Source organism: Hydra vulgaris, chromosome 01 (assembly GCF_038396675.1).
Source record: "Hydra vulgaris chromosome 01, alternate assembly HydraT2T_AEP".
NCBI lineage: Eukaryota > Metazoa > Cnidaria > Hydrozoa > Anthoathecata > Hydridae > Hydra > Hydra vulgaris.
The window spans coordinates 5,292,672-5,306,607 of NC_088920.1; the positions used below are offsets into that span (position 1 = coordinate 5,292,672).

Below are 13,936 nucleotides of genomic sequence, written 5' to 3' on the forward strand. Positions count from 1 at the left end.
TACATCACGGTTAGGTGAGTGTAAAGCAGTAATGGTTCGCGTCGTCTTATCGTAACAACACTAAGTAATTTGACTTTATTTAGTTCGTATTTGTTAAATGCTGTTCTTTGTGCCTCCTTTAATTTTTTTGGACGGTTCCGTTTTTAAATCAAATAATATAATTGTTACCAATCGTCTTTTGGTGCGAGAACTCGATTCATCAAACTCTTTTGTTGGTCGACCTCTTTTTGCTGATTTAATTTTATTAAACCCTAAAATTTACAAATAACTGATAGTTGACTTAAACTTTTATGCTGTTTAAGAATGCAGCCATTTTTTAATTTCTCAAAATTTTAAAATCCTACTGCGCTGGTTTATAACAACTCTCTGCATTTTTCTAATATCTAATTAGCCGTAATGCCATAGTGCAACATGCTATGTAAGAGTAAGTTTTATTCTCTTTCTAAATAAATTTACTTTGTCTTCTCTGACTTGAATACCAGTATTTATGTATTTAAACCCACAATCTAAATTTTCAAAGCAATTTTTTGAAACCTGATAGTCTTCTCCCATTTGTATTAAATTGTTTTCCTTAGTAACCTTAGTTCTCAACAATATACTCACAAAGTAAAAATAAACGTTTTACAACATTTAGAAATCATCAATATTTTAAAATTATTTAGCGCTCAAGACTCAGAAGTGTGATTGCAGTCACACTTCTCAGGGTAGTTAGTAGACACTATAGACTAAAAAACAAAAAATATGTAAAAGATATATATTGTAACAATTTTTTAATTCTTCACCAAAGTTGAACATTTGTACTTTTGTGATGACTTTTTTGCTTTTAATGCATAAAAATTGTCGTAGCAACTTTTTTAGGAAATTTTTTTTTGTTATCAGATATTAATATAACCTTTCCATTTAAGCATACACTTTAAATTTTCAAATAATTATTCATTGATTTATAAACTAAAAAAAAAAATACTAAAACCCTAAATCTAAATTTATTAAAAACATCAAAAATCAAACGTCAAGAAGCTACAACCACTGATCCTCATTTAGAAGTTAATGTTATGAAAAATTCTTTGTGAGGGTGTTAGTAACAAAACCAATTACACATATTGTTTGATGTATGTCAACAAAACCCACAAAGCACATATTTTTTGATGAATGTCACTTTTTTAAATTTTAACCAAACAACGGGTATCGTTGTAGGGTACAATTTTCATTCCAGTAGTTTAAACAGTTAGTGAAATAGGTCGAGGAGTCTGATTACTAGTCAAACAGTATATTAAGTGCCAACCAGTTTGCCACTCATTATGAAAAAGGTTGTTCAACTAATTTGTGTTTAATAAATAAATATACCATAAATGAATAAATAAATATACCATAATTGATCTAATAAAACTGAGTAAAAAAATACATTTCAAAAAATTCTTTTCAGAAAATATAAAAAATCTTCATGAGACCTGGAAAGGCATAAAATGTCATAACATAAATGAAAAAAAACTTTACTTAATAACTCTATTTTAGAAATGTTTTTCTGCAAAATTTAAAATAATCTAAAACTATAACTATACTCAAGTCATCAAATTTTTTATTAACGTCTGTTCACAAAAAATTCGGACTGATTTCAAATGTACACAAAATGTTCTAAATTTCGAATTTTCGATTCGAAATTTTTAAATTTAATCGGTCAACAACAACAGTTTCATTTTGTGGCAAAATTGAGTTTAAATAATTAATTCAAATAAACATGGAGCATCTAAAAGAGAACGATGTTAGAAATGTGATTGGAAATTTTTATAAACAAAACATAAACAGTGGAAAGAAATTTACAGTGGATCATTTTAAGAAAATGGGAATCGCTAAATCTACAATTTATGACATAATTAAAAGGTCTGAAAATAATTTGCCAATGAATAGAAAAATCGGTTGCGGCAGAAAACCTTTTAAAATTACACCAGAAAAGAGAGAGTCCATGATTGCAAGAGCAGAAGAGAGAATCGGGATTTCGCAAAGAAAATTGGCACTAAAATATAAGATAAGCGTTTCATACGTAAATAGATTATTAATTATGCATGGACTAAAGTATACCTAAAGAAAAAATGCACCAAAAACAACAGAAAAGCAAGAAATTAAACAAAAGAAAAACTTATTAAAACTTTCAAAAACTTTTTTCAAGCCATCAAATGAGTTTGAAATCATTATGGACGATGAATCTTATTTCTGTGTAAATGGTGCAAATTGTTCACAAAACTCTGGCTACTATACAAAGGATAGTTCTCAAACTGATCCTAACATTAAATTCAACTTCAAAAAAAAGTTTGACGAGAAAGTTCTCGTTTGGATTGCAATCAGTCGTTTTGGTCATTCATCGCCTTATTTTGCTGTAAAAAACTGTGCACTGGATGCAAAAACTTATTCTAAAGAATGTATTACAAAAAGACTTCTTCCATTTATAAATTCCAAGCATCAAAACATGAAAATTTTATTTTGGCCTGACGGAGCGAGATGTCATTATGCATAACACATATTAGAAACTTACAACACTTTAGGTATTAACTTTGTCGACGCTAAAGATAACCCCCCAAATGTACCGCAGTTAAGGCCAATTGAAAATTTTTGGGCACATTTAAAAGCAAAAGTTTATGGAAATGGATTTACTGCGAAAAATCTTGACCACCTTATGAATAGAATTCGATTAAAGTTGAAAGAGTTTGATCCAGACTACTTTTTCAACCTAATGGATTCAGTCAAAACTAAAGTTCGAAACGCCGCTGATTTAGGACCACTTTCGGTTATAAAATAGTTAGTCACTCATTTTAGTTAAAATTTTTGTCAAAAATCGATTGGTTTTGTATTCAATTAAAAACAATTTTTCATTCCGGATTTTTTGTGAACAGACGTTATCATTAGCAGCCCTCAAGAAATGGTTAATAATTACATAATAAGCTTGCAATAATAAATCAATTCAAACTGAAGCTAAAAGGAAAATGTTTTAACTAAAACAAAAAGGACTATTAATATTGCATTATAAATATTATGATACTTCAATTAGTAATGGCATAACATAAATGTTAAAAATGTCAATTATGTACCTCCAAACTGCTTACAAGTTAACGAAACATACATAACTGAACCAACTCTAATCTGCAAAGTTTCGTTTTAGTTTTAATTCATTGTTTTAGTTTTTTATTTTTCACGCGTGTATTTTCAAATTGACCATCTTAATTGAGCAGTTTAATTTTTCAGATAAACACATGAATTAAGAAACAGTTTGGGAATCTAGGAAATAATACCAACAAAATACCCCCCACTCCCCCCCAAGTATTTATTTTATTAAGTGGAGGTGATTCACTATACATTTAAAATTATATACCAAGTGTTTTGAAATCGAACTACACCATCTGTGAGACATTTTTCAATATAAATTTTTTGTCATTTTTATCAAAAATGAAAAAACTAATATTGAAAGTACTTCTAAATGTGAAATGCTCATTTAGTTCTGCTTGAGCAAACTTAGGATACAAAAAATTTACCAGATTCAAATAATGTGTAACATGCTATATTAACTGCTTTTTCTTGTTCAGCCCCGTATAAATCATAGACATAATTTTCCAGCATATTTATTAGTTCATCAGATGGTGGTACTGAATCACCTATAGTTTTAAAAGCTTCTAAATATTTTGCTTTCTTCCGTAGGACTTTGAAAGCTATTGCTTTTCCTTAACCATAAAAAGTTGTTGAGTCGCATCCGAATACCAACTAAAAATATAAACATCTTTAATAAATTTAAAAATCCGAATTCACAGTTTTTAATCCGTCTAAACATTACCATATTTTCTAAAGTAACAAAAATCGTCACCTGTAAACAAATAAAAGCCACTCAAAGCAATCGACAAACCTTTACCAAAATCAGATTCACATTTTTTTATATTAATGATGCGGCGTTTGTTACCAACACCAGAATTGAAGTATATGGTTGACGGAAGGCAAATTGACAGAGCAAACACAAATACATCAGTATCAGGACTTCTAACTACAACATTTTGATAGTGCAGTGACGCATGTGATGCATGTCAACCTAGAATCAGCTTCTTCGTGGTCACTGACAAGCTCATGGACTTCACTTACGACAATAAGGTTGTCAATCGACTGAATTTTGTTACACAAGTTCGTGTGTGTTACGTAGAGAGTTATTTTGCAAGGAATTTGAGGATCACACTCACACCATGACATGTATAGAAAATTTATTAGTTCCTCATTATTTTGTCTGAGAGACATAAATTTTTTCCACTGCTTTGGTACCTGTTGAATAGCACAGTAGATGGTAAATGCTTGTACATTGAATTGTGCACGTTTTTCTCTGACAGCATTCTTTGTGCTAATTAATGGGTAGCGATCAGATACAAAGTCGACACGAGATGATTTATGGTAAGCAACTAATCGTGTTACTTGTTTAAGTACTTCATTTGCTAGCTCCTTGAACGTATTTGGTATTGCTTTGAAGCTTTGCAAAATTGCTATAGCATCAATGAGTAGCGCGTTGTCTGTAGGAATAGAGATTTCAATAATATCATTACATTTTGATTCAATAACATTTAGTAACTTGGCCTTACATGTTTATACAAGTGACCCTGTGATTGTCGATAAATGCATTGGATACACTCTCAATGAATATGCTAAAATTGCCTTTACGTCGATTTCTCAATCTTTACCAATTAGCTTTAGCGTAGCAAATAAGTCTCTCTCATTCTTTAATGTAACTAATTTACCATTTAAATACTTAGATTTTGTTACTTTCTTTAAGCTAGAAAATGTTTTCAATTTGCTTTATTATTGAAAATATATCAGGATCTTTACACAACAGTTTCTCTTTTTCGAATGAGGTAAACTGTTTATCATCTATATCATGGGCATTTCGAAGATCAAATTCGATATCATTGGGAGCAACAGAACCTATTAAGGTATTGAGTATTTCTTTGCTTTCAATAGTAAATGGATTTTTCATTGCATCAATGGTATTCATCACATTTTGGACATTATCCTCAGCTTTTAGTATTCTAGGATGATCAAGAGCCACGAACAATCCAAAGCTCTACATGGACAATCCAAAGCTCTACATGAACAATCCAAAGCTCTACATGAACAATCCAAAGCTCTACATGGACAATCCAAAGCTCTACATGAACAATCCAAAGTTTTACATGAACAATCCAAAGCTCTACATGAACAATCCAAAGCTCTACATGAACAATCCAAAGCTCTACATGAACAATCCAAAGCTCTAAATGAACAATCCAAAGCTCTATATGAACAATCCAAAGCTCTACATGAACAAATTAAACAGTTAAAGATTTTATAAAAGCATTATAAAAGCACTGTCCAATTATGGAATTTAAAGGAACAAAGACTTGTATTTAGAACTTTGATGGAAGAAAATATTCCAAGAACAGTACAAGAATACACATAGCATTTTCTTTATTTGTTTTTTTACCTACAATTTATGTAATTATTGGGTGTTTAAAAGAATATATAAATAAATAAAAAAATTAAAAGGAGCAAAACTGTGAATAAAAAGTAAGGAATAAAAACAGCTACAAAAAAGTATTTTAGGAATAAAAAGAATTATGAATAAAAAGTATAAACAGCAATTTTGAAAATCAAGCTACTATTTGTTTTAGCAAAAATTTTTGGGTTTAATTTTATATCTGAAAATCCTTTTGCTTTTTGATTATATCTCGATTTCAGAAATTATATTTGTTCAGATTATTTAATATATTTTTTCAGACTCGGATTTTATTTATATCATTTTTAGATATTTTCATATAACCTTCATAAAAAAGATAAGACCCAGCCGGCACAAAGACGTCTATAAGACGTTTAACGGTAACTTAAGTAAGCGTCTGAAGTACGTCTTAAGACGTCTATTTGTTAACACCTTTGAGACGTCTTGTATAGACGTTTGTAAGACGTATTGCGACAGACGTCTGTAAAAAGTCTAGTATTAGATGTCTCATAGACGTCTAATTGAAAACTCGCTTGAGCGTCTAAAGAACGTCTTTAGACGTCTATTTGTTAACACCTTTAAGACGTCTTGCCGAGACATCTATTAGACGTTCTCTAAGCATTTATAGCAATACATACCGAATCGACTAATAAAACAGACTTAAATTATATTTAAAATCATATTTTATATTTTTTTACGTTTAAGATAATTAATAAATAAAATGTAAAAGGAACTATATATCTACAATAAAAAATACAATATCAATATTATTCTTTTATACGACTGTCATCTTTTTTGCTCGTGCAGGGGGCATTTCTAAGGAGGCTCTGAACAACTTGATAAAATTCTTTTTCCGTCATCTTTAGGTACTTGAGCGTCACTACTTTGTATATTATGTCACTACTTTGTATATTGTTTTGTAGGTCTAAGGTCCAAAATGAGTTAACCTTTGTAGCCAAAGGTTAACTCATTTTGGCTTGTTCATTTCACCCATTTCATGACAAAATCGGTTAAAAATTGTTTGATTATGTTCTTGATCATATCTTTGTAATCAAGCCCTCCTGTAGGCTTTTATTGTACAATCTAAGAAGTAAAAGTCACATAAAACTAAAAGTAGCTAAGTGTCCGAACACACACACACACACATGTGTGTACCGACATTAAATAATATCGATATATCAATCTTACTTTTTCATCTAGGAATGAATCCAATTTCATATTTTCTTCAAACAGGAAAAACTCTTCTTTTGATTTTATAAATGTCTTATAAAGATAATGGAGATAATAAAGATATTGGAGATTGTTAAGAAATTAAAGTTGTTGGTAAAGATAAATAATTGAATTTATTGCTCATCCATTTAAAAACTTTTTTTTGAAATGCCAGAACTTGTTGTTGAAAACCTTAAAAAAAAAAAACAATTTAATATACTTTTTCTGTTTATCATTAAAAACTATAATATATAGTTCAAAAAATTTTGACACAATTTATACAATATTCTCAAATAATTTAGTATTAAAATTTGGATTTAAAAAAATCTAAACATCTAATACTAAATAAATTGAGCTCTCGACTTTTTAACTTTATCAACTATACAATAAATAAATTATAACCGACAATAAATAAATTTAAACTCACAATAAATAAACTTAAACTCACAATAAATAAATTTATAGTAAAATAAAATAAATCACTTTTCTAACTTAATTGATAATTAAAAATTTAAATATTTGAATAACGCAAAGCATTTGATATACGATATGTTAAACTTGAATTTGAAATTTGAATTAAATCATCTGAAGTAAACAATTTTGCTAAAATGGAAAAATTTAAACAGTTTTAAAATCATTGCAGAAAATTATGAACATAAGTTCAGTTTTCAGAATTGTTATTGTGCAATACCAGAGTGTAGTAATTGTTGGCTTCACCACTTTTTTGCCTTTGCATAATACTGCTGCATTATTTAATCATTTATACATGGTGGCCACCTACATTAAAAATTAAATTCTTTGATTTTTTCCAGAATCACAATGAATTTATATTTGCTGACAAACAAAATAAAAATAATCGATAATATATCATCAAACAAATTGTGAAAAAAAATTTAATAAGTTGAAAGTTTTCTTTGGTTTGTTCTGAAAATAATTTAAACTCCATAAATTTTCACTGACCTAAAACAAATTACCTAACCTTTCCCTGATTTTTGACATTTTGACAACCTTGTGATACCACTACTATATAACAAATAACACCACATGGGAATTTTACAAAACTTTTATTTAAAGTAATGAAATAATTACCATTTATGATAGAACTTTTTTGTTTTAAAACCTTTTTGATAACTGGTGGTTCCAATTGAATGGTGTTGAATCGTCACAATCATTGCAATCACTTATTAAATGTATTTTTCGCTTTCAGTGTGAAGTATTATTATTTCCAAAGGGCTTTGAATTTGTATCATCATGAAACACTAGTAAATCAATTCCAAGTTCTTAACACTTAATCTCATCGCCATTCTTTTCTTTCTCTTTTGTTCCTTTATCCTGAGATGTATACTCACACTCAGTTTTATCAGCTATAAAATATTTTTAAACTATTAAACTAATACAAATATATAGATACATATGTTATGTTTGAATTAATAAGTAAATATTAAAATAGTAAATTTAAGTAGTTGACCATGTGTCAACTTTATTTTTAAAATTGAAAAAGGTAGCCAATTATCACTTGAAAGAATATTTTTACTCATTGCTTTTTTCCATGAAAATCCTTTTGGTGGCCAACGCAATACATCTGTTTCAATCAAACTATGAGGAATAGCATCTTCAATTACTCGAGAGTGTTCTTTCCACACATAGACCACATCGAAATATTCAAAAATTTAATAAATAAGAAAACCCGTAAGAAATAGCAAATTTAAATTTTAATAAAAATAAAAGAACTAATAAAAAATAAATTGAATTAAAAAAATATTATACTAAAAAAAAATAACCTATCAATTATATGTAAATACCTAACAATCATAAACAATTATATTCACGGATGTATATTCTAGGATTCCCCAGAATTTATATCCCTGAATATAATTTAATTTTCCTAGTTTGAAATAGACACTTTAAAACTGATATTTGATTCTATTATAATTGGAATCAGTTATAATAGAATCCAAAATGTTAATAATAATAATAACAATGATAGTAATAATAAAAATGATAACAAGAGGATGAATATCAATAAAAACAACAATTAAATTATTGATAATTTTATTACTATTTGTAAAATTGATTATTACAAAAAGCAAACAAAATATTAAAAATAATAAATCTCAAAAAAAAAAAAGATTTATAATATTTTATATAATATATATATAACAATAAATAAAAACAGAAAAGACAAATAAAACTTTTAAGTAAAAGTTTTCTCAACATATGAGTTATTTAAAAATCCTCATTTTATACAGTCAAAAATAAGGAAGTAAAAAAACAATACAAATTTTTTGTTATAATAAAGTAATTCCATCAGTTCAAATAATTGAAGTACTATAAGTATTTTAATACATCACACACTTTTACAATTTTGACACTAATCTATATAAAGGAAGACATTAAACATTATTATGTTGCAATAAAATACAATTAAAAGGTATATATATATATATATATATATATATATATATATATATATATATATATATATATATATATATATATATATATATATATATATATATATATATATATATATATATATATATATATATATATATATATATATATATATATATATATATATATACATATATGTATGCATATATTAGGTACGCGTAAATCCAGATTTTACAAAGCCGTTTTTTCGGCCAAATTCTGTGACACGCTTTTTCAAGATAGTTAAAAAGTTGCATGGTATGAACTTGTTTTGCTCTGTTATTTTTTAGAAATATGTATCAACATAGATATTTTTTGAATAATAGAATTATGAAGCTTTAATTTTACATGGATTTCTTTGAATTAAAATTTTATTTATTACGAATTTATTGTTGTTAAATTTGCTTGTTTTTTGGACATCAAGTATATATCGAAGGAATGCTGGTTCAATTTTCTAATATATTCTCTCACCTTAGTTAACCATTTTTCTTACTACCTGCCAAATTTCATTGAAAAAAAAGCATACTCAGACACTTTAAAACTCTACTCCAATTAGGTAAAATTTTGTTGTTGTTTGGACATCAAGTATATATCGAAGAAATGCTGGTTCATTTTTCTAATATATTCTCTCACCTTTAATAAACTTTTTTCTTACTACCTGCCAAATTTCATTGAAAAAAAAGCATATTCAGACACTTTAAAACTCTACTCCAAATAGGTAAAATTTTGTTGTTGTTTGGACATCAAGTATATATCGAAAAAATGCTGGTTCATTTTTCTAATATATTCTCTCACCTTTAATAACCTTTTTTCTTACTACCTGCCCAATTTCATTGAAAAAAAAGCATACTCAGACACTTTAAAACTCTACTCCAATTAGGTAAAATTTTGTTGTTGTTTGGACATCAAGTATATATCGAAGAAATGCTGGTTCATTTTTCTAATATATTCTCTCACCTTTAATAACCTTTTTTCTTACTACCTGCCCAATTTCATTGAAAAAAAAGCATACTCAGACACCTTAACATTATACTCTAATTAGATAACTTTTTAAGCTTCAAAAATGCGATACACTTGCAGTCAGGAGGAATTTAATGTCATTATATTTACCATTATTTAAATATATTTTATTTTATTTATAAAAATTAAACTTTTTTCTGCTATCATGGGGCAAAAAACAAAGTTTGTGTTTTATAGTGAATTCAAAAAGTATTTAACTGCTAATTTTGAATTGTCGCAAATAGGGATTGACTCTAATACCGAGTGTTACAGTTGGTAGAAATACAGTTGGTAGAAATGGACATATTTTTTTATTATTTACAAAAAATAGTGATTCGTTTCTCAAAACATCTCAACAAGTCACTAGACATTTTAAGATAGAAACAATGTAAAAATCAGGTTAGAAGTCTCATAAATAAATCATTGAATTGGTCTAGAAATTATAGCAGGGCTGAGGACAGTAAACGTTTTTATGAATTTTGCAATAAACCTTTTTAAGCCATATATCAAGTTTGCCTAATATTGTATTATCATCAGGCTTCTCAGACGTTTCATATACCAATATGAATGTTTTATCTCCTTTAAATAGTTGAACATCAACATCTGCAGGTTATAGCGAATGAGACGTAACTAAACATATATTTAGAGAGAAATTAGGCCCTATAAAACAAAAAAAGGTAACACTTACAAATAATGTTGGAACAAGTTAGCACTTTTAAAAGCTGAATTAAACAGCATGCCAAACCAATTACGTGTTCTAAGACAAAATGTTAAATAAAAAAGAAAAAATAATTAAAGCTTTAAAGGCAGAAATACCAGATCTGAAAAAACACACACAAAAAATAAATTTACAGTGAGCAGATTCGTCACTTTAAAGCTGAATAAAAAGCTTTGAAATTAAATGAAAAGCATAAGTTAAGGCAACTCAAACTAAGCATAATATCTGCTGTTTTTTACAAGTAACAGAGTAATTGCTAGTTTGGAGAATGATTTGCTCCAGATTAAGGAGGAAAGAAATGTAATTATGCCAGAAGATGAAAAAAACATATTTATTACAAATAAGAATAATAATTTATAATATGATGTTGTGTAATATAACCAACAAGTAACATTCCATATCTTATGAGCAAAATAGGATATTATATGGGTGTTATTTTTAATAATATTCCTCATCGAAGTACTGTTGAGCAAAGAGCTCGTGAACTTGGCAGTATTTCAGATTTGCAAGTAGCAGAGTGGGCTACGCATAATAATAATCCTACTCTTGGGTTTGATGCTACAACACAGGAAAGTGTCCACATTAATAGCATTAACTTAACATCTTAAGATAAATGTCTTATGTTTGCTCTAGATCAGTTACCAGAAGAAACAGCATTTGATTATGAAAGTCGTATATGCATTTCAATTGATTATATGGCATTCGTTTATTCAGATTTTTACCAAAGTAGCTTTGATGAATGTCATAACTCGATTATTGAAAATATATCTAACACAATTGCAGAATTTAATAAACAGAGTTGCAGTAAACCATCTTACTATATGCAAAGTTTGTGTAACCTGGGGCAAGAATTTGAATGAGCTGAACTGCCATTTGCACCCTCTTGACACAATTGCAGTTTTATGTCGCTTGAGTGTGCAGTTTCATGTCGCTTGAATGTTCTCTTGAGTGTGAGAGTTGTTAGTTATTTGGAAATGATTGAATGACAGTTAAAATTGTTTTAGCCATGAACAAAATGAGGTTTATAGATGTCAAAGGTGATCCAAAAGGATTTGTAAATTTTTAAATGAAAACGATCTACTACGAAGTATTATTCCTAGATATCATGGAAATCGGCTTCATATTCTTTTACATAATTGTTTCATTTTTATCAAGCATTACAGTGAGTTTAAACATTTCCTCACTGTTGGAACAGTAAAATGTAAAATTTTGCAATTCTATGAGGGGCATTTTGTAATAAAACTGCAATAATAGAAATGTACGCGCTTGCATTGTTTGGAAAACTCCCTACTGAGCCTTGAATGGAAAAGTTTTATGTTTTAGGTAAGGATGCAACTTTTGATCATGTTTCTGGTAGTCAGTTGGTGAAAAAAAGTTTTGCTAATAATTACAAATAGTAAATCTAATCCAGCTGCTCAGTTTTGCAGAAGAACAGATTGTTTTGGGAATACTCTTGCCCCTAACATTTTAAAATCAATATATGCTCCATTGCTAACCACTAACACTCGTATAAGCTTGATTGATAACCAGCTTAAAAAAATGACTTCTGCTTGTCTTGATGCTGTGCAAGTTGTATTGAAGCGACAATATAAAAGGTATTTCTCACTTTCTATTACACTAAAGACACTCTAGACACTAAAGGAGGAAAGAGGCGCAAAAGGGAGAAACTTGGTAGATATATCTTAATGATGTTGTAAATTTGTTTTTTTAAATTGTTTTTTACTAAATGAACATTATTTTTTATATTTTTTATTAAACTTATTTCATGTTAAAAATTTTTAAAATTAAATTAACAGCTTCATCCACATCATCACTGCCATCTTGCACCCAGAGTGAAAACCAAGACCTCCTTGGTAAGTTTTTTACTGTGTTTTAACTTTTGTTTTTCAATTTAATTTTTCGAACACTCATTTAATATTTTTGTTTTAAATATAGACTTGTCTAGGAGTGATTTCTTGGTTTGGCGCCAAATCCACCCTGGGCCTAAATCAAAAAGGGCCATTCACATATGGGCCTAAATCAAAAAGGGCCATTCGCATATGTGCCTGATGATGGAAGAGGGGTGGCAGAGGATTCAGGAATGTAGTTATTAACAACTATAAATATACTTATTAATAAGTTTACATAGATTCACTTAGCTGAATCTATATACACTTCTTGATAGGTGTATGTAAAGTATATATGTATATATTTATTAAGTTGATACTTGTAAATAATCTTTTTGTATATTAATTTTTGTATATAGTTGAGTTTGATTTTTTTATGAAAAATTTGTGTTTTATATAAATACTATTTATTATTACAAAAAAGTAATATTTAAGTTTTAACCCACCCTACCCGGAGGGTGCGCTCGAAGCCAAAAGGACTTCTAGCCTATCAACCTAAAGTATCCAAATCATATTTGATGGTACCCTGTTGGAATATGTTAAAAAATACAAATAAAAATTATGAATTTCAATTAAATAATGATATTTTCTTTTAAAAAATCTACATTTTTCATTATAATAAAGAGTTTTGTAGACGCCCCTCTAGCGCCCTTTGTACCATCTTTGTATATATATATTGCCCTTTGTTAGACCTATCTTTTGATACCAAGTTGTATGTATTTCGATAAGAATTGACCAAGTTATGACGTTTTAAGTTAAAAAACCCTCAAATTTGATCACAGTTTCTTCAAGAAGTCCATATATCAAAAATTCGGTACTCAAAATGCTATAACTTTTTGTAGAATTGTTCAATTTTGATAATTTTTTCACCATTAAAAAACTGAATTAAAAACCTTTCCAATGATATATAACAATCTAGTGTTTGATCAATTTAAAAATTTCATGTCACGTACCTACATATATGTATATATATATATATATATATATATATATATATATATATATATATATATATATATATATATATATATATATATATATATATATACATATATGTATGCATATATGTATGCATATATGTATATATATATATATATATATATATATATATATATATATATATATATATATATATATATATATATGTATGCATATATCGTTTTATCTTCGAAAGATACATTAAGGATGTTCTGAAAGCAG

General features: G+C 27.8%; 2 long non-coding RNA genes across 3 annotated transcripts; one reads left to right on the forward strand and one right to left on the reverse strand.

Moving 5' to 3' along the window:
• Window positions 1-6,773: 6,773 nt before the first annotated feature.
• On the reverse strand, window positions 6,774-8,696 carry LOC136074754 (uncharacterized). The gene is made up of 3 exons (XR_010635394.1): window positions 8,235-8,696; window positions 7,790-8,064; window positions 6,774-6,892 (listed from the first exon to the last, which is right to left on the reverse strand). It is a non-coding gene; the product is annotated as an uncharacterized LOC136074754 (long non-coding RNA).
• Window positions 8,697-9,295: 599 nt separating this feature from the next.
• Window positions 9,296-13,686, forward strand: LOC136075053 (uncharacterized). Of its 2 annotated transcripts, none has more exons than XR_010635653.1 (3): window positions 9,296-9,391; window positions 12,647-12,703; window positions 12,786-13,686. It is a non-coding gene; the product is annotated as an uncharacterized LOC136075053 (long non-coding RNA). The 2 variants fall into 2 exon arrangements; XR_010635652.1 differs by having other exon boundaries at window positions 9,302-9,391; window positions 12,174-12,703.
• The last annotated feature ends 250 nt before the right edge of the window (window positions 13,687-13,936 follow it).